The sequence below is a fragment of the Canis lupus genome, chromosome 14 (assembly GCF_048164855.1).
Source record: "Canis lupus baileyi chromosome 14, mCanLup2.hap1, whole genome shotgun sequence".
In the NCBI taxonomy this organism is placed as follows: domain Eukaryota; kingdom Metazoa; phylum Chordata; class Mammalia; order Carnivora; family Canidae; genus Canis; species Canis lupus.
This window is the reverse complement of record NC_132851.1, coordinates 22,230,659-22,257,354: the sequence shown is the minus strand read 5'-3', so window position 1 is coordinate 22,257,354 and position 26,696 is coordinate 22,230,659. Positions and strand designations below refer to the sequence as shown.

The following is a 26,696-nucleotide window of genomic DNA, read 5'->3' as shown; positions in this document are numbered from 1 at the left end:
CCTCTCCTTCTTTTTAACCTCTTAATTATATGTAATTGTAGCTAAGAATAAGGAACCTTTTATAAATGGCTTTTTATTATTTATTTATTTGTTTGTTTGTTTATTTATTTATTTGTTTAAATGTTTGCTCCATCTAAACTAAGCTGCTGAAATCGTTTCAGGAACAAGAAGAGGTCCCAGGGAGCATGGACTGTGTTGCTTGGTCATGTATGTAACTCCAGACCTGAGCCAAGAGTCTGGCATATCGTGGGCACTCCATATGTGTCAGGAGTTGGCATGAGGCTCTAGAAGCTAAATTTGCAATCTTAATTTTTTTCGCTATCCTTGGACTTAAGGCAAGTCACTTAACCTTTGTTCTATTTTTTCATCTGGAAAGTGGAGATAACAGTAGCATTTTCCTCTGTATTCTGTTGAGGATAAAATGTAAAATTAAATGCTCAATATATTTTACCTATTTATTGACAGTTATAATTAAATAACTATTAAAATAGCACATGGAGATGAAATAACTGACAAAAAAATGCACAAATATTTTGATATTATTTAACTGTAGATCTTGAGTTAGAAGAGCTAGGGCCTTGGGGACCTTTTCATTCTTTTATAAAAGGACACCCCCTTGGGATGCCTAGGTGGCTCAGTGGTTTGGCACCTGCCTTTGGCCTAGGGCGTGATATAGGAGTTCCTGGATTGAGTCCCATGTCGGGCTCTCTGCATGGGGCCTGCTTCTCCCTCGGCCTGTGTTTCTGCCTCTCTCTCTCTCTCTCTCTGTGTCTCTCATGAATAAATAAATAAAATCTTTAAAATAAAATTAAAACATAAATAAAATAAATAAAATAAACAAATAAAATAAAAGGACACCCCCACCAAATGACATTCTTCTTTGCACAAGGTGTCCTTCATGCGGCCATGACATTACCCTTGCTCATGTACTTCATTTCATTTTGAATACTTCTTCCTTCCCAACCCATAAAATTGTATCCTCCTTTCAAGATACAACCTTCATGCAGAGACCCACATGATGTCTTCTTGGATTCCCCCAGCAACTGCCTTCCATATCCCTCTTTCCCTTTCCTTCCAAATACAACAGGTCACAGGTCTTCCCATCCTCTGCTACTCCATGGCAACCCACCCACACCTCCCTCACAACATTGCATGGACTTGCCAGATTGGCTTCTCTGGCTTATCTCTATTAGATTAAGAACTCCTCGCCTGCAGGGTTGGCTTCATTTTTTATTTCCCTAAGTAGGGAACCTGGCAAGCCTCTGTCCCATTTGATGGGATCACATTGGATTGATTTAGTTGGAACTAACAGCCCTTTGTGAAATCATTTGCTCTGCCCCTTCTTACATTCTTGTTGATGATTTACTCTCATTACCTCTTACTGGAACTATATAGTCAGTTTAGTTTCTTGAGATGGGAAATTAAAACAACAAACAGGTTGAGTGGGCTGCCTTAAGGGTGATTATAAAGGATTTGAAAGCAGTACTGTAGAGACATGCAAATCAGCACCAAGAATCCACCCCACCTTATTCTCAGAGTTGTGTAGTTTCTAGTCTTTTCTTTTGGGAGGAATCAGCCTGATGCATTGAGCACAAGAGTTGGTCTAATAGCAAGCTGACTGGAATATGTGTGAACTCCCTAACTCTTTGGATGAGTTTAACTAAGTAAGTGTCTTCTGGGAGAGTCTAGCCTTATCCATAGGTTTGGCTTTGAAAACAAGGGAGAGGACAAGAAAGCTGTATTGTTCACATGTGTTTGAGCTTATTTAAGCTTTAAAGTTTTTTTTTAAGTGTTTTATAAAAGAGCTTTTAATAAGATAATCATTTTTTGTAAAAGCAGTACTTGAAAAGAAAATGCTTAATGATTAAGAGAAGCTTAGGAAGGGGTGCCTGCCTGGTGCAATTGGTGGAGCGTGTAACTCTTGATCTTGAGGTTGCGAGTTCAAGCTCCATGTTGGGTGTAGAGATTACTTTATAATTTTTTTTTAAAACATCAAAAAGAGCCTAGGAAAAAGACTCCTATTTCTACAAAATGTCTCTACATTAAAAATGTTTCAATGTACATTGGTATCATATTTTTAATTTTTTCCTTGAAGAACATTTTGAACTCTTCCTAATTTCTTAACTGTTCTTAAAACAATAACACCTTTATTCATCCCTTACAAAGTGGTATTTTAAAATTATATTAAAAATTCTCATAAAATATCTTTTACTTTGGGAAAATTATGACCCATATTAAAATCATGTAAATAATTATAAATGAATTCATCACACTTTGAAGATGCCAAAGGCTTTTCTTTTTAAGATTTTATTTATTTATTCATAAAAGACATAGAGAGTCAGAAGCATAGGCAGAGGGAGAAGCAGGCTCCTTGCGGGCAGCCCGATTAGGGACTTGATCCCAGGACCCCGGGATCAGGCCTTGAGTCAAGGCCTTGAGCTTCTGCTCAACCAGGTGCTCAATGCCACAGGTTTTTTTTTTTTTTTTTTTTTTTTTTTAAAGATTTATATATTTATTAGAGAGAGAGAGAGAGAGAGAGAGGCAGAGACACAGGAGGAGGGAGAAGCAGGCTCCATGCACCGGGAGCCCGACGTGGGATTCGATCCCGGGTCTCCAGGATCGCGCCCTGGGCCAAAGGCAGGCGCTAAACCGCTGAGCCACCCAGGGATCCCCTGCCACAGGTTTTCAAGGCAGGTGGACCACATGAGTCTGTGCCCCTTCCATCACTGTGGGTCCTTGGATATAATATCAGCCTCTCTAAGCTTCCAATTCTCTGGACAAATCTTGGTACGTTTCCCATCAGACTGATGTGTGGATTAAAGTAAAAGATGATGTGGGAGGGCAGCCTGGATGGCTCAGCCGTTTACCTCTGCCTTCAGCCCAGGGCATGATCCTGGAGACCCAGGATCGAGTCACAAGTCGGATTCCCAGCATGGAGCCTCCTCCCTCTGCCTGTGTCTCTCATGAATAAATAAATAAAATCTAAAAAAAAAAAAAAAAAAAAATGATGTGAGAAACAAAGGCAAAAGAAAACTTAAGTTTCCTTATTATCCACAGCCCACTGACAAGTCCTTGAAACAAGCAGAGAGACATTCCTCTCTGAACTCAGCAGCCTTGATGTTAATACTTTGCCAAGGGTAAAAGGCAATCTGGGCCCAACCCCAGGATCTTGTAAGTCTATTTTAACATATAAAATTTCCTTTGGAAACTACCTTTATCTCTACCCACTCTCCATCCCCCAAATACATGTTGGCAATCATTCCTCAAGCATACAGCCTACTGATATCTGAAAGGTCTCATGACTAAGGTTTTACTGAACAGTAATAAATGATCTTTTCCTAACAAAAGCTAGCCTCCTCAAGGTCCTGGAAACTTTGTTTCCAAAATATCTGAGAGGCTTAGGCTTTCCCTAAACCCCTCTTAACTTGAAAGTATATAATGGGCCACTTCTCAAGACCCCAGGGCAACTCTTTCTGTCCTTGGGCCCTGTCCTCATTATTTAATAAAATCACCTTTTTGTACCAAAGACAACTCAATTTTCTCTTGGTCATTGGCTCCAGACCTCACTAACATTCCCAAACTACGTCAGAAAATGCACACAACATGTTTAGCATTAGGGGTGCCTGGGTGGGTCAGTTGGTTAAGCCTCTTAGGCTCAGGTCCTGGGAATCAAGCCCATCATCAAGACTCTCTGCCCAGTTAGGAGCCTGCTTCTTCTCCTCCTTGCTTGTGCTCTCTCTCTCTCAAATAAAAATAAATAAATAAATAAATAAATAAATAAATAAATAAATAACTTAAAAAATGCTCAGCAAAGTGCCTGACACCCACAAATGCACAATAAACATTTTTTTAATTGTTAAAAATTTACATTTGAACTTTGAATAATGTGGCAGTTAGGGGCACCTACCCCTTGCACAGCTGAAAATACGGGAATAACTTTTGACTCCTCAAAAACTTACCTACTAATACCTACTATTGACTGGAAGCCTTACCAATAACATAAACAGTCAACACACACTTTTTTTTTTTTTTTAGATTTTATTTATTTATTCATGAAAGACACACAGAGAGAGGCAGAGACATAGGCAGAGAGAGAAGCAGGCTCCATGCGGAAGCCTCATGTGGGACTCGATCCTGGGACTGAGGAATCACAACTTGAGCCAAAGGCAGATGCTCAACTGCTGAGCCACCCAGGCATCCCAACACACACTTTATATATGTATTTTATACTTATATTCTTACAATCAAGTAAGCTAGAGAAAAGAAAATGTTATTATAAAAATCATAAGGAAAAGAAAATACATTTACAGTACTGTACTGTATTTATTGAAAAAATCCATGTATAAGCAGACCCTTGCAATTCAATCCCATGTTGTTCAAGGGTCAAATGTATACTAAATTTCTACCTGTTTCAGGCACCATACCCCAGCCTATGATGCTATAAAGACAAGAAAAGGGTCCTGGCCTAACTTCCACTCTATTTAGAAGAAAGCAAGGACAGTGAAAAAATTAAAACAATCTTTGAACTACTGATAGCCAGGAAACAGGGAGCACTGGAGACGAATAAAAATCTTTATGTTTCAGAAACTCCAGCTGACCAAAACATTCTACTGTTGTGATGTAAAAGGCCAGAGAGGGGTGGTTGAGCGTCTGCCTTTGGCTCAGGGCGTGATCTGGGGATCCTGGGATCAAGTCCCACATCAGGCTCACCACAGGGAGCCTGCTTCTCCCTTTGCCTATGTCTGTGCCTCTCTCTCTCTCTCTCTCTCTCTCTCTATTTCTCTCAAATAAATAAATAAATAAAATTCTAAAAAGAAAAAAAAAAGAAAGAAAAGCAGAGCCTAGAGAATGTTAGCAATATTCATGATATTTAGAAATAGAGCTTGGTGTTTCAGAGAATGGGCTCTAGAGACAGAATGTCTGGGTTTGAATATTGCTTCCACGGCTTGCTTGCTCTGTGACTTTAGGCAAGTTGTTTAAACGTTCTGTGCTTTTATTATCTATGAAAAGGGAGATGATGATGATTTCTATGAGATAAGGTTGATATAAATATTTATTAGTTAGCATATGTAAAGTGCTAAGAGCAGTGCCTGATTCATCAGAAGTAATAAAGATTTTCCCACCCTTACCCAATATCTCATACCAGTTAACAAAACAGAGGGTCCAGGAATCAAGTCTCCTGGCCACACAAACAGTGCATCTAACACTGTAATAGAGTGCTTTAATTAACTATCAATACAAGCTCAAAGAGAGACACTGAGTCTACTATGTAATCTGTGCTGTGCTAAGCATCTTACTACCTTTTCTCTTTATGGCTCACAGTGATCCTATAAGGTATTTTCAGTCTACAGTACCTTCTCTGCAATTCCAAAATAAAAGAAACTCTGAGCACTCAAAATGCTTCATTATTCATTGGGTGACTTGACTTGAACTCCTTTGGAGGTAAAAATCTGACTTATATTGATATAAAACTATCTTTAGACATCATTGCATTTAGTACAAACATGAGTATGATTCGCTGGAGAAATTTAATATTTTTTTTTATAATGGAGTGCTGTCTCACATCCCCTGAGGGTGTTAATATACATTACTAGGTTGTTAGATAATATATAGTATTTGCACTGCATTACCTTTTATTATTCAAAACTTCCAAATTGTATCTTTTTATAATGATAGAAATGTTTTATAACTTTATTGTAAGGACAGTTGTACAATTCTGTCAATTTATTAAAAAAAAAACAAATCATTGAATTGGTTGTGCCTGGCTGGCTCAGTCAGTGGAACATGTATGTGACTCTTAATCTTGAGGTTTTAAGTTCAAGCAGCACACTGGGTGTAGAGATTACTTAAAAATAAAATCTGAAAAAATATCATTGCATTGTGCATATAAAACAGATCAGTGTAGATAATATATAAATTATACCTTGGGATCCCTGCGTGGCGCAGCGGTTTGGCGCCTGCCTTTGGCCCAGGGCGTGATCCTGGAGACCCGGGATCGAATCCCACGTCGGGCTCCCGGTGCATGGAGCCTGCTTCTCCCTCTGCCTATGTCTCTGCCTTTCTCTCTCTCTTTCTGTTTGTGTGACTATCATAAATAAATAAAAATTTAAAAAAATAAAAATAAAATAAATTATACCTTAATAAAGCTATGTCCAAAATGCCATTACAAAAAGGAAAACATAGATCATTATTAGGAATAAGAAAATTAATTTAGGAACACCTGTAACAACTGATCATGGTGTTTGGTGTTTTAGACTAAAGTCGGATCTAGCTGATGAAAGTACTTGAGTGCTATCTACATAGGATTTGAATCTGTAATGACATGTGAGTGAGTACTGTAGCAGTTTTCACAAAAGAGAAAGGAAACTGCACACACACATACACACATGCACAATGGACTAAAGGGTAGTAAAAATAACGAAAAGTTAATGAAATCGAAGAATAAGTCCAAATACTGCCTCTTTTATCATTTTTCCTGAGCCACGCCATTCCATCAGAATTCATTTTCTCCCTCTGAGCTTCCATAGACTTTTCTGACTAGGGAAACTTATAATGTGTTCTGGTCTTCTGCATTTGTTATACAGAATTGTAAGCTCCTAGACAGCAAGGATAGTTCTGTTCATTTTTGTATTACTCATGGTGCATAAAAGAATGCTTAAATAGGAGTCTAGTTAATATCTGAATTATATTGAACCACTTCCTCAATAAAAGTTTATACATAAAGGGTTGCCTGGGTGCCTCAGTTGGTTAAGTGTCTGCCTTCTGCTCAGGTCATGATTCTGGGGTCCTGGGACAGAACCCACATTGGGCTCCCTGCCCAGTGGGCAGCCTGCTTCTCACTCTCCCTCTGTCCATCCCCCTGTTTGTGCTGTCTCCTCTCTCTCTCTCTGTCAAATAAATACGTAAAATCTTTTGAAAAAAATGTTTATACATAAAAAATTATATTTTGTTTCTAATTTCCAGAACATAGCTGATCTTGAGTTTTGATTAAGAGATTATGGGCCATTGTTACCACATCAGTTTTACAAAAACAAAAGGTTAAAGATGTTAAGTTACTTGTTCAAGATGACACAGTTGTTAAATGGTAGAGCTGGTATTCCAATCCATGTCTGGTAAACTTAGAACCCAAACCTTTATCTGTTTCTCCTGAAAAAAATTGTAACTATGGGTACAAAACTAACAAATAAGTAATCTTGATTTTTTAATAAAATCCCTAACATATCAATGTTATAGAAATTTAAATTTTTTCTTTTTTTTAATTTAAAATTTTTCTAAGAGTTGAAGATTTTCTTTCTTTCTATTTTTTTTTTTTTTTGGTTAGAACAGTAATCAACCTCCTTTCTTCTCTTCAGAACCTACAGACTCTATCTGAATACTAAAAACTACTGAGTCTTTATTCTTTTCTTTGTCTATTCTCTTCAAACTGTAAGCATTACTGAGCTAACCTCAACAGCCAGAATTAGATAAGATAGTACAGAAAAAAAAATAATAAAAACATTTATCACCAACTGGGTTTTCTTTTTCTTTTCTTTTTTCTTTTTTTTTTTTTTTTTTATCAAACTCTTTAACAAATTATCTCCCCAAGCACATCTTCTCATACAGTTGGGTCCCTTACCATGATGTGAGGCCACAGGATGAACTGTCAGATTTGAAAAGCAATAAATACAGTGCAGTCCCGTTTCCTGGGAAAGATCAAATGTTTTGAGTTTGACTTCCTCTCTATTCCTAAAAAACATTTCAGAAGGAAAAGACTGATGGATTCCTCATTGGCCTTTTTCCTTTGTATGTTTTGCTAGATTTTTTTTTTTTTTTATCCAGGCTGTGAAAAGTTGTTGTTCATTAATGAAACTCAGAAAGTAGTCAAGTCCCTTTGAAGTTTAAGACAGCATCTGTTCCACTGTCCAAAGAGAGTAGAGAAATTAACATCTCCATCACATGGGTTTCAATGTAATTCAAGTTATTACCACCCAGAAGTTGCAGGTGCAAGGATATAGCTAACTTTGTTTTATGAAACATATTCGTGTGTGTGCATCTGTGTGTGATGCTTGCATGCATGCACCCATGTGCAAAATAAGGACCAGGTCTCATATAATGAATATTTCAAAAGGTAAGTACAAATACATTCATATTAAGTTAAAATTGCTCTTTGGGTGGATTTTTCTCAGTTAGCTCTCAAAGCCATTTACAGTTCAGTCTATAATGATCTAGGTCTTGTAGGAAAAAAATCTAAATTTTCTAAAGAACAACTTAATTTTTTCAGTTGAGCTACTTGAAAGGGATACATTTAACAGTAAGAAATCAAATTTGAGCAGCATTTAGAGAATTCCTATCTCACTTGTCCTTCCCAATTAAGACTTAAGAAGTAGAGTATTAAAAAATTAAATAAATATTATATTTTAATTTAACTTTGTATATAAATGCACATTAATTTGTCAGTCTTTTGATGTATAGTTATGGCATTTTGGAGAAGAGAAAGAAGCATAAGTCAAATAATCCGTGCCATCTACCTTTTATGAGCTATATCAGTAATGCAACTTCTATAATTTCCAGTTTTGGTTTCCTTAGAATGAGAACTCTAGAAACACTTGGAACATGATCTCAATGCATAAACCTTCAATATTTTCAATAGCTTATCATCCATACCTAATTTCATAGCCATTATTTCAAACAATGTTAGTTTTTATACATCCATTTATTCCCCCTGATACACACAATGTTGTGTTCATTCAAGTATAATTCATTAAAATAATCACAGTGATCCCTGGGTGGCTCAGTGGTTTCGCTCCTGCCTTTGTCCCAGGGCGTGATCCTGGAGTCCTGGGATCGAGTCCTGCATCTGGCTCCCTGTGTGGAGACTGCTTCTTCTTCTGCCTGTGTCTCTGCCTCTCTCTCTCTCTCTCTGTCTCTCATGAATAAATAAATAAAATCTTAAAAAAAAATAATCACAATAATTGCCAAAAGTAGGGTATGCTTATACTTCTAAGAAGATAGAGAAAATATACTTTTCTTTATTTCTTCTATGAAGTACAACTAAAAACCTTGGAAATTATCTATAAGACAAACCAAAGAAGACCTTGAAAAGTCTGTTTCTGGAAAACAGAAATAATATGGACAGGGAAAAAAAAAAACAAAAAACAGAGCCCTAGCAACCTGCGGGACTATCACAAAAGATCTATTTGTGAAGAGGAAATGTTTATGGCAATTATAAAACGTGGAAGTTAAAGGGACATCAAGGGAGGTAAGGTTTTTTTACATTTCACTCAAGCTGATAAAATTTCAACTTCAGTATTCTGTGATAATTACATATATATATAATGTAGTATTTACAACCATTATAAAAGACATAAAGCAATAAACTGAAAGAACTACAAATGAATCAAAATGGAATTTAAAAAAAAGTTTATTTTTTATTTATTTTTTTTTTTTAATTTTATTTATTTATTTACGATAGTCACAGAGAGAGAGAGAGAGAGGCAGAGACACAGGCAGAGAGAGAAGCAGGCTCCATGCACCGGGAGCCCGACGTGGGATTCGATCCCGGGTCTCCAGGATCGCGCCCTGGGCCAAAGGCAGGCGCCAAACCGCTGCGCCACCCAGGGATCCCTAAAAAAAAAGTTTAAGCAATCCATAGGAAGTAAAGAAAAAAAGAAAGAAGTGAAAGAACAAGAAGAAAAGAAAATTTCAAATGGTGAACTTTAAGCCCGAACATATCAATAATATTAGATGTAAATGGCTTAAATACACTAATTATAAGATACAGATAAGCAGAGTAGGTAAAAAACAAAAAACAAAACAAAACAAAACATGGTGCAAGTATATGCACTCTATAAGAAACTTACTTCCAATATAATGACACAGGTAAGTTAAAAGTAAATAAATGGAAAAAGATAAATCATATAAACTTTAAAAGAAAGTGGGGCACCTGGGTGAGTCAATCGGTGAAGCATATGTAACTCTGGATCTCAGTGGTGTCTATGAGCCCCACATTGAGTAGAGATTATTATTAAAAAAAAAAAAAACCCTTAAAACAGTGAAAGAAAGCAGAAGTAGCTGTATTAATATCAGCTAAAGTAGATTTCAAAGCAATAAAAATTACCATTTACTAAGAGGCATATTACATAATGATAAAAAGATCAATCTAAAAAAAATTAATCCTAAATGTGCATGCATCAAACAACAGAGTTTCAAAATCTGTGAAGGAAAAAAAAAATAGAATTGAAAAGAGAAACAGACAAATTCACACTGTTAGAAACTTCCAATACCACTCTGCCAACAACTGGGAGAACCAAACAGAAAATCAGAAAAACAGTACCATTCACCAACACTATCAACCAACAGAATCTAATCAACATTTATAGAACACTCCCTTCACCAAAAATGGAATATATTCAAGTGTCCACAGAAGATATTGCTAGATGGACCATATCATGGGCCATAAAACAAATTTCAAAACATTTAAAAGAAATGAAATCATACAGAGTGTTTTCAGCCACAGTGGAATCAAACCAGAAATTGATAACAGAAAGGAAAGAAAATCACCAAACATGTGGAAACTAAACCACATACTTTTAAATAATCCATGGGTCAAAGAGGAACTTTCAAGGTAAATAAGAAAATATACCGAATGGAATGAAAATAAAAATATAGCACATCAAAGCATGTGGGGAGTAGTTAAAACAGTGTTGAGAGGGAAATTTATAGTTCTACATGCCTGCTTTAGAAACGAAAAAAAATATCTAAGTAAGTATGAGAGAAATTTTTAAAAAATTCTTACATGTTAACTTAGATTCATTTACGTGTTCTTAAAATCCCACCGGTTACTAATTCATTTTACTACTACTACTGATTTACAAATTTATATGCCTAAGAGACAAAAAAGGATATTATTAATATTGTTAATTGCCACAATAAATAACAAATAAAAAATATAGGAAAAATAGAAGAACCTTCAATTTTGCTACTAAATAGAATAAAGTTGCAACTGATACTAAATTGTTATCGTGGCTTTCCTTTGGTGTGTAAGCTACCATTTCCAAATTTCTATTAACTTTTTTCTTCCCTTTCTCTCTCTCTCTCTCTCTCTCTCTTTTTTTTTTTTTTTTTGGCTTGTCTTTTTGGTGTGTTGAAAATGTGTTTAGAGAAAAAAAATGGTAGAGTTCTGTGTGTGTTTGTATGTGTGTGTGTGATAGCCAAAATGGAAATCTGGCTTTTTATCCAAGTAAACTTAATATATTTAGTCTCCTATATTGCCTTTATAATTGGACTTTAAAAAACATAGTTGGACTTATCTTTATCTCTGGTTTCATATGTTCTATTCATCATCCAATTATATCTGTGAAAATAAAAGACCTATTTTTATTACATCGATGTTTTAAAAAGTTTTCATTAAATCCAGTTGATTCTTTTTTAAAATAAACTCTATACCTAACATGAGGCTTGAACTCATGACCCCAAGATGAAGCACCAGAAGTTCTACCAACTGAACCAGCTAGGTGCCCCAGAAAAATGACATTTTAGATTTGTGCATTTTGCATACTTCACATTGGTGGTTATATATGGAATTAATTTATGATCAGAAAATCTGTTGATAAATACTAAGAATCTGAACAATGGACTGGTAGGTGAGTTACAGAGGGGAGATCAGGTTTGAGAAATGCATAGAGGAGAAATGTATAGAATTATAACAACTTGAATGTTAATTCAATTTGGAAAGTGGTAGACAAAAAATCACTTCGGCAACTCTAGCTGGGAGAACTTACCAGAGGGCGTTACTGTACAACATAAAAAAGTATGCAGTACATTTGCACCAAAAGTGCCATTGCTCTCCCAATAGGTCCTGCCCCTTAGGAGGGGCCCTCCCTCCGGGAGGATTATACTTTCCACTCATTTGATGTCAGCTTTGTCCATGTGACTTGCTTAGACCAATGAGTTATGAGCAAAGGCGCTTCTAAGCAGAATCCAGCCTCCTCTGCAACCTTCTCTTTTTCCTTTGAACGTCCCAGGGAGGAGCTGTTCTCTCAGCCTAGACACCAGAATAAAAAGGCATGAAGCAGAGCCTCAGTCAATCACACAAAGACAGTGAGAAATAAACCTTTGCTTTCCTAAATCACTGTGATTTGGGGTCTTTTTGTTTTTTTTTTTGTGCTGTCGCATAACTTAATCTCAGCTGACTGATCTATGCAAATGAGTTTTCTTATTATCTGGTCTGAGCTCGTTATCTCTATCAGCTGTAAGTATTGACACCACTTTTGCACCTAGACTCAAGACTTGCATGAATGGTGTGATATATATATATATATATTTTTTTTTTTAATTTTTATTTATTTATGATAGCCACACAGAGAGAGAGAGAGGCAGAGACACAGGCAGAGGGAGAAGCAGGCTCCATGCACCGGGAGCCCGATGTGGGATTCGATCCCGGGTCTCCAGGATCGCGCCCTGGGCCAAAGGCAGGCGCTAAACCGCTGCGCCACCCAGGGATCCCCCCTGGTGTGATATATATTAAGTGAATAAAGGTTTAGAATATTTGAAATCGGGACTGCCGAGTAAATTCTCCCTCTATAGTCACTTTCTTTTTTTTTAAGATTTTATTTATTTATTTATGAGACACACACAAAGAGAAGCAGAGACACAGGCAGAGGAAGAAGCAGGCTCCATGCAGGAAGCTGGATGTGGGACTCGATCTGGGGACTCCCGGATCATGCTCTGAACCAAAGTCAGACGCTCAACCACTGAGCCACCCAGGCGTCCCTATGGTCACTTTACTTAAAGAATGTGGATGCATGTGTAGGTGGGAAGAAAGAATTTATATAGATCTGAATACATTATATATATATATATTATATATATATAATGTTTATATTGTTATATAAATTCATATTATATATTACATATTTATTTCGACTTGATATTATTTCTATAGCCACAGAAAACATTTTTATGTTAGACTCTACGAAGAATAGGAATATTTGTGAAAGTTAGAATAAGGATGATTTATGCTAATTTGTTAAAACAACTATTTTTAAACCACAATTATTTCCCCTAAGGATCCAAATGTCACTATTTCCCCCCAAAATAAAAACTCTTAGCCTTTTAGATTAGAGCCCATATTTCAAAATATAAATGGGAGTATTTGGAGAGAGATAAAAGAACAAAGAACCTTTGAAGACTGATTTAATCTTACTTGGGTCAGTTACTGTGGATGTTTGGGGATGATTAAAATTTCATCTATCAAAATAAAAATAAGCCAATGACAGTTATTGTTAAAGAATAATATTTTGTAGAAGATATCAGCATTAGACTCCCTTTTGTCTTTGCTCCTTCCCTCCTTTTATAGGAATATGTATATTTTTAGGATCTAACACGTACCAGGCAGTGTGCTAGATGCTAGGGATTAATCAAAGAATAGGACAGAATCCGTCCCTTCCTAAAATGAATTACATGTTTTTACTTAAAAACTACCACCTACTTAGGCAGCACACATTCCTGCCTTATCTTAACAAGTGACAGGATTTTCAGCAAACTTGCCATCTTCACCAACTGGAAAAAGCAAAGTCACCCTCAGGTGTAGCTGGTCTGTTGGAGGCACTGAAGAAACAGAAGATCGTTCCTTCTTCCAATTTGTATCTTTCCATTGGCAAAAGGAGAGACCACCTGCAGAGTGATTCTAAGAAGACAATGCCTGTGGCAGAGTTCTTCATTAAGATGAAATGGTGGAAAACCATCATTTGGTTAAAAAGCAAAGTGGTGGATTTGAGAAAACACGAGACTGGAGGAAAAACATAGTGTGGGGCTCCTTCCGCAAGGCAGGTCACCTTGGGCAAATCATTTCTTCCATCCTACTTCAGGTTCTTCACCTGCAAAATAGAGGCAGTGACATCAACTTTATCTTTTCAGAGCATCCTTGGGAATAGCAAATAAACACAAGTAGTGGGGGCGCCTGGGTGGTTCAGTCCGTTGAGCTTCTGACTCTTGTTTTGGCTCAGGTCTTGATCTCAGGGTCATGAGACAGAGCCCCGCGTGGGGTCCCCTCTCAGTGGGGAGTCTGCCCCTAGGCCCACTGGTGTTTTTGCTCTCCCCCTCTCTCTCAAATAATCTTAAAAAACAAACAAATAAACAAAAACATAGGTAAGGAAGTGTGTCACTGCACATGTATCTAGTTCTTTTGATTTTAAACTTTATTATCTCCTTTTTTTTCTCTTGAAGTTTTTGTCGATGTAAATAAGTAGCATAAATCCAGATTGGCTCCTCCCAGAACATCCAATTACAGTACTGCATTAGGTCAGGTATATATATAGATATTAAGTAGCCAATCACTAACGAATTAATGAATTTACTTATGTAGCCCATATTGATTTACTATCTATTTATTATAAGACTTCACATCAGGTGCTCCAAGAGATACAAAAGTGAATGGCACTTTTTTTTTTTTTAAGTTTTTATTTATTTATTCAGGAGAGACACAGAGAGAGAGGGAGAGACACAGGCAGAGGGAGAAGCAGGCTCCCCACGGGGAGCTCGATGTGGGGCTTGATCCCGGGTCTCCAGGATCGCACCCTGGGCCAAAGGCAGGCGCCAAACCTCTGAGCCACCCAGGGATCCCTGAATGGCACTTTTGTATCACTTTTCATGCTCTGACATGAAAGAATCTCTAGTTTTAAGAATTTATCCCAAGGGGATAATTGTACATGATTGGATCTTGTATGAATTGTACAATACCATGTCTTATAATATTTTTTATAATAGATAACAGAGAATAAGATAAAGAAAACAATGAAGCAAGAGAGATCAATTAAATAAATTGTAAAGTATTGCCAGCGTAGAATAATAAGCAGTTATTTAAAAAGACTAATGTAGATCTCTTTATCAATCAAAAAGAAAAGGTACAAAGATAAATGTTCTTCTTGCATAACTTCTATACATCGATCCATGAGTCTATATGAAAAAATTGGCAACATTTCTGAGTTTGTAGCCTCTTAAGCCATCTATTGTGGTATGATTCATTTACAACAAATAAGCATAATTTCTACAAAGACAATAAAGATATTTTCAAAGAACTGAAAGAAAGTGAGTGGCAGAGGACTAGTCCTCAACACCTCACAACCAAAACTAGTCTAAACATACAACTAGAGACTTAGTAAGGGATAAGTCTGATGGAAAGAATAGTGTGGAGTCTCCTAAAGGATAAGGAGAGATGAATAAGAATATCAAGCCAGGCAGAAACAGAAAAAGTATTTTAGGCAGAAAGGAGAAATAGAGTAAGTTACTGAGATGGAAACATGATCTAACTTGTTTACCGTGGGTACACTGGTGTTAAAGAACAAAAAACAATAAGTAAATATAAAGATCTAATTTTTTTAAAAGATTTTATTTATTTCTTCATGAGAGACACAGAGAGAGAGAGAGGCAGAGACACAGGCAGAGGGAGAAGCAGGCTCCCTGTGGGGAGCCTGAATGTGGGGCTCTATCCCAGGACTCCGGAATCACTACCTGAGCCAAAGGCAGTTACTCAGCCACTGAGCCACCCAGGTGCCCCCAAGACCAATTGGTTCTATTAAGTGATTCATGAATCAGGGAGCAGCATCCATCTAGCAAGCAGAGGGGAGTTCTGAGGAGGTGTACAAAAGGTTTTTATAGGAAAGAGGTTGGGGTGAGAAGTTACCAGAGAAAGAAAGGATTGTTCCAGGCATGGTCACATTCCCCTGGGGAGAAGGGCAGGGGATCTTATTAGGTAGTTTACCTCATTTTGGGGGGGATAGAGAGGGACAATATGATAGATTACCTCATTGGTGCTGATCAGATAATTCCTGACTGACTCATCAAGAATTACATTTCTGGGGGAAGTCGAAATTGTAATTAGGTTGGGTATTAAGCCCAGGTTTGGTAACTTGGCTTAGGTGAAACCATTTTTTTTTTTTAAGATTTTATTTATTTATTCATGAGAGACACACAGAGAGAGAGAGAGGCAGAGACACAGGCAGAGGGAGAAGCAGGCTCCATGCAGGGAGCCCGACATGGGACTCTATCCCAGGTCTCCAGGATCAGGCCCTGGGCTGAAGGTGGCACTAGATCACTGAGTCACCTGGGCTGCCCCGGTGACACCATTTTGACCTGCAGTTTTCTTTTTAACACTGTAAATGGAAAAGTTGGCTATCAAGTTGGAAAGTTTAAGGCCAGATCAGACTAAGAATTTGGACTTTTGCTGAGTTGACAATGAAAGTGGTGATATTTTAGGAGAATGATATATATACTCAGATTGCATGGTAGAAATTTTAGTCTTGCATCGATGGCAAGACTGGTATGGCTCCTGGCAGTACCACCCTTAGATCCAAGCATGAAAGGCCTTATTTCTGAGCCAATTTCCAGGGCTAGCAGAATCTTCTAACCTCAGTCTGAAGGGCAGGGGTCCAAAGAATAGTACAGTGGAGCCTGATGTCGGGAACTGTGGATGTACTTGGATGTGTAAGCTGAGATTCAATGCATATTCAAGATGCACTGTGACCAAAAAAAAAAAAAAAAAGAAAAAAAGCACTGTGACCAGCTAGACCCCAAGACCTGACATTTATTGCTCACCTGTTTGTACTCACGTTTGTCCCACATTTTTCCTTAAGCTCTTCTTGCCAGCTTACCTCTTAACTCGGGCAAATGAAACCTGAAACCACCCCTCGGGTGATGGTGACTGTCCTGACAAGATCTCCAGCCCACCCAGACCTTCTGAGCTATACCACAGTAGGGCCTGTGCAGACAGACCATGGAGTGACATGTGGAATGACCCACCATTACCTTCACCTCATTATATTACTAAAATCTCCACCCAAGGAGAAGCCTCAGCCTCATTTACATAATACACAATGTATATGTAGGCATGTTTTCTTTTTTTTTTAAAGATTTTATTTATTTATTCATGATAGAGAGAGAGAGAGAGAGAGGCAGAGGGAGAAGCAGGCTCCATGCCAGAAGCCCGATGAGGGACTCAATCCCGGGTCCCCAGGATCGCGCCCTCGGTCAAAGGCAGGCACCAAACCGCTGAGCCACCCAGGGATCCCCCTAGGCATGTTTTCTTAAGGTGTATGTGCGACCCTATGCCTGCCTCTTCGTACAATGACAGGGCTTCCCTGTCTAAAAACTCATCCTAACCCTAAACAAAAGGAACTCACTCACCCTCTCTTAGGGAGGAATGCCTTTGGAAGCTCTTCTGTGATCTCCTTATTTGCTGCAAATAAAAGTCTTTGTACAACAGTCACCCTAGTGCAATTTCTCACCAAAGAATGAACTCATGAACTCCTGTCGGTCCGGTTACCCATCACATTAGAGGATGAAGCTGGAAGTGGGAAAGAAAGAAGTCAGTTCGATTGATAAATATTAGGCATTTAGATATACTTAGTACTCTTGGGCTGAGTCCTGCAAATGCTAGTGGCAAGACTGTAGAATAGCCCATAGGAGATAATCAATACACTTTTGGAGAACGGATACTTGGCAACAATGAACACAGTAACTCAAGCTGAGGAGTGATGACAGAGAGTAGATCAAATTGGCCAGAATTTCCAAAAGATAAACTCTCCTGCGATACTTCCAATTCACTATAGTTAGTTACACATCATAAATTTTTCTATTTGGAAGACGGTTGGGAGGCCATGTTTGAGTTATTATATTTAGAAATATTTTTAAAATTTTATTTAGAAATTTAAATTTAATAAAGATGCAAGAAAATAGCAAATGTATCCCTTTTCTTTGCTCTAAAAGCAGAAGCGTAAATATTTATCTCAGTTAACCATTTATTTGTGGACACTCCCACCAAAGAAACTTGCCAGGAGCCCGGGCATAAAAATCCTTGATTCAATTAGCCCTGAATCACTGACTCATTGTGTGTGACCTGGGGCAAGTCACTTGACCTCTCAGCACCACAGAACATTCAGCTGGAAACATAGGTGTAAAGCAAGGGTGTGCTGAAAACCAGATGCCCCATCTAAACTGGCTTCCTTCGGTAAATATATCATGGAAGAAAAAGAACATTCAATTCTTTCAAATAAGTATTTTAAATTTGGCTTTTAATTCTCATACATGGGCTTCTTATAATATGGGTGGATTTGGTGAATACTTACATAGCAAATTCTTTATGAACTGCATACTTACTGCTGGTACTCAGTACCTTAAAAGGATTTTCTTGGAATTTTTTTTTTTTTTAAGATTTTATTTACTTATTCATGAGAGACACACACAGAGAGGCAGAGACACAGGCAGAGGGAGAATGTGGGACTTGACCCCAGGACCCCGGGGTCATGACCTGAGCCCAAGGCAGATGCTTAACCACAGAGCCAACCAGGTGTCCCTTTTTCAGGAATTTAAAACCAAATTTACAGCTTTTAAAATCTTCAAGATTTGACCAGTTTTTAAATGTTTTGAATTCCGAGCAAATAGGGTGTCTGGGTGGCTCAGTCGGTTAAGCATCTGCCCTTGGCTCAGGTCATGATTCAAGGGCCTTCATTTGGACTGAGTCCCCACTAGGGCTCCCTGCTCAGCGGGGCGCCTGCTTTTCCCCTTGCCCCTCCCCCTGCTTGTGTGCGTGCTCTCTCTCTCTCTTAAATAAGTAAATAAAATCTTAAAAAAAAAAGTGAATTCTGAGCAAATCCAGGAATATACAGGAGCAGGAAGCATAACAACGAGGGAATAAGTTCTTGGGTGCTGCTCTTTCAACATAATAGTGTTTTCAGTGACAACAGTAATTATAGTTAAAATTGCTTGCTCACTCAGAGTTTAAGATGGATAATTTTATTTACTTTCCCCATGAACTTCTAAGGTCCAATTTTACTACAATGCCTGTTTTACATAGAGAGAAACTGAGGCATAGAGAGATTAAGCAATTTGCCCAGACTATACAGTTTTTCCCCAAACAGGTAGGGTGAGTTTAGAGCTCTCACTTTTCTACTTGATATCGCCTCACTTGTGGTAGAAATCACTGGATTCAGATGCAAGCAGATACCGTATTGACTGTATAAACCTCATCAATACAAAGATGCTGTCATTATAAAGAGAAATTCGTTCAATTCACAATTCAGTTGTATTCTGCAAAAGAGGCATTTCTATTTTTTTGTTATCCAAGTAGAGTTAGGGACAAAAATCGAATCTTAAAGAGCAATGTGTAAAAAGCCCAGGAAATGATCTCTTCATCTACAACATCCCGAAAGCAGAAGTTGCCAAGCATCAGAGGGCATAACAATAACCTGGGCAATTTTTCAAAATAGGCATGTTCCCAGGACTTGCTGCTATAGATTCTGATGAAGTAGGTCTGGAGTCTGGGCATAGAATCTGTGTTTTTTAAAAGCAGCTTGGTAACTGCAGTGGAGGCCACCCTCAGTCCACGCTTTCAGAGGGTTTTAACAGTTCTTTTCACCCCAGACTCTGGGAGACACTGGGCTTTTCAAAACAAACAATAAGGCTACTTCCCAAATTGCTTAATTAGAAGCTTGACAAATTCGGTGCAAACAAACACCAGGTGCTATTTGCAAGAGGTGAGTCAGGACCCAAATCAAAATGTGTCCTGGTTCTTGGCTTTGGCATAATACATAGATGGAACCACGGCCTACTAAGTTCTCAAAGCCACAGAGATCTGGGTGCCCTCTGAAACTGTAAAATACTAGAAAAATATTGCTATGGGGAAGAATATTTGCATAATTCAGAAAAATATAGTTCTTTCGAATAGCTTCACAGTTACTTGGTTTTACTCCCAAAATTATCCTGATATCTATGGTAGGCAGGAAGTGACTAATGCAATGCATGGAGTCACACCTCTTAAGGTATTTTTAGGATGATAGCGGCAGTACCAGCCCTCAGGTGCCATTGGAATGGTAATTCGGCTAATTGGGTCTTGGAGCTAACACCTCTTTTGGATAAAGGTAGGAAGTCTCACTTTACTGAATGGGTTCAGGGTTTTTCCTCCCAAAGATTTCAGCCACCTGTATTTGAAGGCAGGCTTTTTTATCCTGAAAGTTTGGTATCATTTTGGATGCTGTTGTTTTCTTAAAAATCCAAGATCAGGTCTCAATGCCTGAGGAAGGCTAGATGTAATGGATTCTTGAAATATTTTGTATTTCTAGGTTTCTGTTCCCTTTGAATAGCTTTCTCCTAAATGCCTAAAGTTCCTTTAATTTGAGATTTCCTTTCCCCCCAAACTTACGATTTCAAAAGAAAATTAGTGTGAATCAATAGAGAAAATAAAAGGCTCATTTCGTTTTTTTCCCCCTTTTGTTTTCTTTTTCAACCTTTAACTATATGGTGTGTTTTACAATGAAGTAAGAAGTTGTAGTATTTCCAAAGACTGAATAATACTTCTTTGGGACAAGGAGATTTTTCGTTCCTCCATGAATAGGTTTTGGGGAAAGCTCTCTGTGAACCCTCTGAAACTGTATGAAAACTTTTGAATGAATATTTACTTTTCTGGGAACAGAATCACTTTTTTAAAAATTACACACCAAAAAGGTCCCTCTACCTAGAAACTTTAACAACTAGTCAGAAATAAATTTGTTTATAATAAACAGGAATAAGGAATAAGAAATAAATTAGCTTCTAGAAATTAAACTATCCTTTTAAAGATTTTAAAAAGCTGGAAAGTTCAGATCTTTTCAGGAGTTGAAATTTCCAAGGCAGATTATTTAAATAATGTGACTACTTACTCTAATTCCACAATTAAGACTATTAGCATCTGCTTGTGGACAAAGACATTATAACATCTTCCGCTTAGACATTATGATTAAGACTATTAGTTTGTGTGTTATTTCCTGTAAGTTTGTGTGTTATTTCCTGTAAATAAAAGAATTTGTACCAGAAAAAAAAAAAAAAAGACTATTAAAATTTCAAAGGACAATTAGACTATAGGCTTCCCTTTGAGTAGCACTTTCTGCTTTTATTGATTTGTCATGTAAATTGTAAGCCCTTGTTGACAGAAATTATTGGCATTTAAATCAAGTAGGATAAATAGTCCTTTTCTGTAATCTTTGTCAGAAAAATGCAAGTGATAAATGTGTCCTTTAAACTATGTAAAAGAATTTGTTCCCCTTCCAATCTGAAATACATAGGAGTCTGGAGGTAATTTTTAAAAAGTAAATAGTCCAACAATATGAAAGTAAAGCTTCTGCTTATTCAGTGATTTAAGGTAAAGTTCCAAAATACAAGGCATTTTTTCTTTTTAATTAAAAAATATTATATATATAAATTTTATATAGTAAATATATTAAGTAAACTCTACACCCAATGTGGGGCTGGAAATCATGACCCTGAGATCAAGAGTCACAAGCTCTACTGACTGAGCCAGCCAGGCATCCCTCTATTTTTTTTTTTTTTTTAATAAATCATCCAGATGGTTGTATTTGGAGATTTTATTGTCAATCAAATTACAATCATTAATCTCAGGTCCTTTTGAGCATCAACCTTTCAAAGTGTAGACTAAGTCATATAATACTTTTTAAAAAGATTTTATTTATTTATTCATGAGAGACACACAGAGAGGCAGAGACATAGGCAGAGGGAGAAGCAGACTCCCTGTGGGGAGCCCAACATGAAACTCGATCCCAGGATGTGGCACCTGAGTGGCTCAGTTGGTAAACTGGATGCCTTTGGCTCAGGTCATGATCTCTAGGTCCTGGGATGGAGCCCCACTTTGGGCTCCCTGCTCAGCGGAGCCAGTCTTCTCCTTTTCCCTCTGCCTCTCCCTCTGAGTGCTCTGTTTCTCAAATGAATAAACAAAAAAAAATCTTAAAAAAAAAAAAAAAAGAATAGAAAGTCAGGAGAAGGGTATGAATACTTTTTGAATACCCACAATGGTTATACTGGAAACCACTGGGTTACATGAAGAACCATTGGCTTACATTACCTAGGAGTAGACTTTAGGCCTATACTAAGGTCTTAATATAATTTAACAAACTGTATCATCATAACAACTGTGTAAGGCAGGTATTTTCTTCATTTATCTACTAGGAAATAAAGGTCTAGTGAGGTGAATATGCTTCTAGTGAGGTGAATACAGATTCCACGGCTCACAATGCCACATCAAAGATTGGGTTTGAATTTCAGGTCTCTCTTATCCGGGATCGTCCCTAAGAAAATCTGATGTATATAATAGTCTGCTCTCAAGAACTTTCATGTCTAGCTTTAAATTGTACTAGTCTCTTCCCTATTCTCTTGAGGTAGGGGGAACTGATAGAAATGGATGGATGTGCAATGAGCTTTTATATTCATTCATAGTCAGGCAACATTTTACTTTTTCTTAATGGGCCATGAATTTATAAGTACAAGGGACAAACAACAAATGTGTTTTTGTTTAATAAAGAAACCCAGCTTTACTAAATGTTCTCATTGCTGGAACTATCAGCACAGGGACAGCTAAATGCTACTAATCAAGAATCTGCAGTCCTGCATTACATATAATATTCCCTGAAATTTAGAGCTGAGGTTAAGTGTTCCCGTGGGGTCCCACAGCTAGACACTTGATACCCACAATTTTCACACTACCCCTAAATAAGCTTAATCCATATTATATGCAAGAGTACATAAGTTAGATGACATATTTTAAGTTACAAGTTAGCATTTAAAAACTACCATATATAAAAATAAATAAATAAATAAATAAATAAATAAATAAATAAATAAATAAATAATAAATAAATAAAACTACCATACAACTAAAATTCAAGAAACAGGAGTCTAAATGGGATGAAACTGTGCTCTGAAATCTAAGCCAGTTCCTCAAGAGTTGAATCACCTAAGGCAGTGTTCAAAGGCTGAAGCCTTGAAGGTTTGTAGGGGAAAATTAGTAAGTGGGTTTCCCCAGAGCAGTGTGAAGTCATCAGACCTGGGTAATGCTTCCCAGAGGTGTAACCGCCGCGGGGGGGTGTGGGGGTGTGTGTGTGTGGGGGGGTGGGGAGGTGGCGGAAATGCGTGGTACTTTGCAGGTCGGCCCTGGCTGACTACCTGGTATCGCAATAAAATTCTTGACCTCTAAGCACATCCCCTAACACCACACCCTGCGTGACTTGTTGAAAAGCATCGTTTCTAGTTTACTCGACTTTTCTCTTTCGCCTTGTTCGTTATTGTCCAAAATGCGTGATAAGCAGCAAGAACCCACTTTGCAAAGCCTAGCCGAGACCCAAAGAAGATACCTTGAAATACCAGGGATGCCTTGCAAGGGCAGGGAATAAAGACATCTCTTTTTACCCTAGAATAATGATAGCGGAACCGTCGAGGGCCAGATTAGTGAATTTGTAAACTCCCTCTCATTTTTTCCTAAACAGTGCCACCTACCGTCCGTTTTAAGTGATCAGGCCCAAAGAGAAATCGAGGGGGAAAAGGGTGACCGGCCCAAGGAACTCTTCCCAGCTTTAGGGCATTGGAAAAAAGGATGGAGAAAAGAGCGTCTCAAAGCAAAAGTAAGCATTTTGACTCGTTAGCTTCTCAGAAGGCTCGCAAGAAGCAAAGAGCCAGTTAAGTCATTCTCTTGGAAATGGCTTTTTCTAACCGCGCTACCTTCGAGGTCTCCAGGGCACGATTTTTATTTTACGTTTCATTTATAACGCGTGCTGCTTGCGTATCTCTACGTTAGGGGGTCAAGTGATGGGAAAAAGTCTAACTGCTTCGTCTTTTTTCCGCCCCCCCCCCCCACCCATGGGAATGTCTGTGTAAGAGGGGCTGTGACACAGGACAGCCCAGAAACTTCCGAGCTCCTGCGAAGAAAGGGTTAACCTGTAGCCGATTTTATTTAGAGTCGCAGCCGGCTCTCGAGGTTCCAGGTGTGCACACACACACACACACACACACACCCTCCCCAGCTATCTCCCCCCCCCCACCCCCGCCCGGGCTGTTACTTAGCCTAAGGGCACCACTTGGCCTGAAAGCAAATTAGCTAAAAGGTGCGGGGACTTTTTCCGCGAAGAGGGAATCCTCGCAGCTCAGCCTGGAGGTCGGGGATGTCTGCAGAGCGCGGCCTCCCCGCTCCACCGCTGGAGGGAAGGAGGGAATCAGGTGCCGGCCAGCATCCGCGCACGGCCTTTCTCTGCACACGTTAGCAATCAAGTTAATTGAATTCATTGGAGTTTAGAACCGGCCTCTAGCTCAGAGAGGGCTTTGAATGGCCAATTTCTCTTTCTTCCTCTCCCCCACCCCGCCTCCCGCCCGCCCGCCCGCCAGCCCGCCCGCCCGCGCGCGCTCCCAGTTCCCTCCCCCTGCGGGTTCCCCAGTCCGCACCTCCCTCCTCCACTCCCCCCAGCCCCCTCCCTCCTCCGCCCTATTAAAACACCCACCGGCTCTCTTGTTAAGACCCCCTTAACTTGGAGGAGGCAGAAAGCAACAACAGCGAGGAAGGAGAAGTCAAGACGTCTGGAAAGAATTACCCACCCAGTCCTGGCTTCCCGCAGCCCATTGAACCAGGGACTTGAACCAGCCCCAGCCAAAGACTTTCTCCTAATTCTGCGCTTCCCGGGTTCTGCTGAGTCTTCACCGGGCTTTTCTTGATACGAACAAGAAAAGAGACTTTCCGATATCAGGGGAGGGGGAAACTGGAGCGAGAAAAAAAAAAAAAATATATATATATATAAAATAATAATAAATAAAATAAAAATAAAGTTAATTTATTTTTAAAGCACAGATTTTTCTTTTAAGAATTAGACTGAAGTGCGACGGAGACCTTAACAAGAATAGTAGTGGAATTTCCTTTTGAAGTGGGGGAGAACCAAACGTTGAAGACTCCCCCATCCTTTTTAAATGTTGTTTTTAAATTTTTTATTTTTTTTGGCCGGTCGTCTCAAATTCATCTGATCTCTTATTACCTCAATTTTGGAAACTGCCCGCCACCGACCCTCCGGGACCACACAGACAGGCTGAGGACAACTTTATGACCAAGAGCTGAACAAGGTATGTTGCACTGGCGCGAGACGGTGAACCAGGAGGGCCCCCCGAATAGGCCAGGGAGAGGGAAGAAATGATCCACATCAGCGTTAAAAAATTAAAAAAAAAAAAACTGTAAAGCTGGGTTTTTCGACAGAAAAGTTTGAGGTCTGCCAATTGCCCAGCAGCCTGAAAATCAGGGGATATTTCAGATCACTGTCAGGCTTGGCGGTGCATCCCTGTCTTTTCCCATCCCTGCGGCGCTCGCCAGCAGTCCGCTGCCTTTCTGGGGACACAGGTAGCCTCTCCGCCTGGGACAGCCTGCACGTCCCGGGATGTAGTTTTCCACTCCTCGCCTTCCGGAGCCGCAGAGGGGCTCCCAAGTTAGGAAACAAGGATTTCCACTGTGCAGGGAAAAGGCATTCCGCGCAGCGGCTCCCCCCTTGCCCCTTCCTTCCCATCCCTTCCCACCCCCTCTCCCGCCCCCCCACTTTGCGTGGGGAGGACAAACCTGGAACAGCCCGGCGCCTTTTGCTTCTAAGGGGCGGGGTGGGGGGGGGGACCCGCTGCTTACTTGGATGCAAAGGGTTAACGCGGCCCGGGCTCCCCGCTCCCGAGCGCCGGGACCCCCGGGAAGGAGGGTCCTTCGCCACCTCCTCGCAGCTACCGGCCTCGCTCGGCCACTCCCACTTCCCCGGGCTTCCCCTCCTTTGCACTCTCCGGACCCCCAGAAAGCGTCAGGCTGGGTCCGCGCGGGCTCAGCCGGGCTCCGGAAGCCGCGCTGGGGCGGGGGTCCCGGGGTCCCGGGGCAGGGCGTGCGTGGGGCCCGCGGGCGGCGGCACGGTCCCGGGAGCCGGCTCCGACGTGGCACCGAGCACGCTGGCGCTTCTGCCCGCGGGGGCGGCGCGGGGCCCGGCGGGCGGGGGGCTCGGGGTGCAGCCGCGGCGCGCGGCCCGGAGCTGGGAGCAGGGGCGCGGCGGGAGGCGAGCCGGAGGCTGGGTCGGGATGGGGACAGTCTACACCCCGGGCGGAGTGCGTCAGGCCGCCGGGCGGGAGCGAGGGCTCGGATCCCGGTCCCCGTGAAGGGGGGCGGGGGGTGAAAGGAGGGTCTGTGCGGGCGCGGCGGCGGGGAGCCTGCCCCTGCGGCGGGGACACTCCAAGGAGGATTCAGGCTGGAAAGCGGGGCAGGGAGCGGGGGGCGGAGCTGGGAGGGCTCCCGAGCCCCGGGTCCTATTACACCCGCTTGGGTCCAGCGCCTCGCCCTCCAGCCCCCAAACCCCCCCGCGGAGGAGGGGACCCCGCGCCCCGCGCGCCCCCGGGGAGCGAGCCGCGGCCGCCGTGCCCCTGGGTGCGCATCGGAGCCCGCGCCCCCTCCCTGCCCACGTCCCCGGCCTGGGCACCGCCGCCGCCCGGCGTCTCCCGAGCGGCCGCCCAGCTACGCCGCGCTCCAACCCACGTGGCTGGCCAGGGATTGCCTTTGACGTCACGCCCTGGGGGGAGGTGTGACGCAATAGGTCGGGGAGCCCTGATTGGCCCCGAAGGGCTTCCCCGAGCTGGAGGCCTGAGTATATATAGACTCTCAGCTCTGGGTTGGGAGTAAAGCGAAGGGTGTTGGTAGCTGGGCTTCGCGGAAGGCGAGGGGTGTGGGGCGGGGCGGGGGAGTTCTCTGCCCGTTGCGGATGTCAAGCTCTTGTTCTCCCCCAGGCAGGTTTCTTCTTTGCAGTGAAGGAGGAGGATAATGTACCTTTGGAAGCGTTAAACAGGATTAAGTTTTATTATTATTATTATTTTTTTTTTTTTTAGAAAGGCAATTTAAACTTTTTATT

At 40.4% G+C, this 26,696-nt stretch overlaps 1 protein-coding gene and 1 long non-coding RNA gene across 5 annotated transcripts in view; one reads left to right on the top strand and one right to left on the bottom strand.

Moving 5' to 3' along the window:
- HAS2 (hyaluronan synthase 2) overlaps positions 1–26,696 on the top strand; it is a 55,238-nt gene that overhangs the window by 287 nt on the left and 28,255 nt on the right. The window contains exons 2-4 of one of the 3 annotated variants that reach the window (XM_072774359.1): positions 162–335; positions 23,283–23,417; positions 24,304–24,897. The gene's annotated coding sequence lies outside the window, so the exon portion shown is untranslated. Of the gene's footprint in view, positions 1–161; positions 336–19,825; positions 19,893–23,282; positions 23,418–24,303; positions 24,898–26,696 lie in introns of those variants that run through there. The other 2 variants (XM_072774360.1, XM_072774358.1) reach the window with 2 other exon arrangements.
- Positions 13,424–24,541, bottom strand: LOC140603781 (uncharacterized). 2 transcript variants are annotated; one of them, XR_012006772.1, is made up of 3 exons: positions 24,288–24,541; positions 17,161–17,320; positions 13,424–13,856 (listed from the first exon to the last, which is right to left on the bottom strand). It is a non-coding gene; the product is annotated as an uncharacterized lncRNA (long non-coding RNA). The 2 variants fall into 2 exon arrangements; XR_012006771.1 differs by having other exon boundaries at positions 17,262–17,320.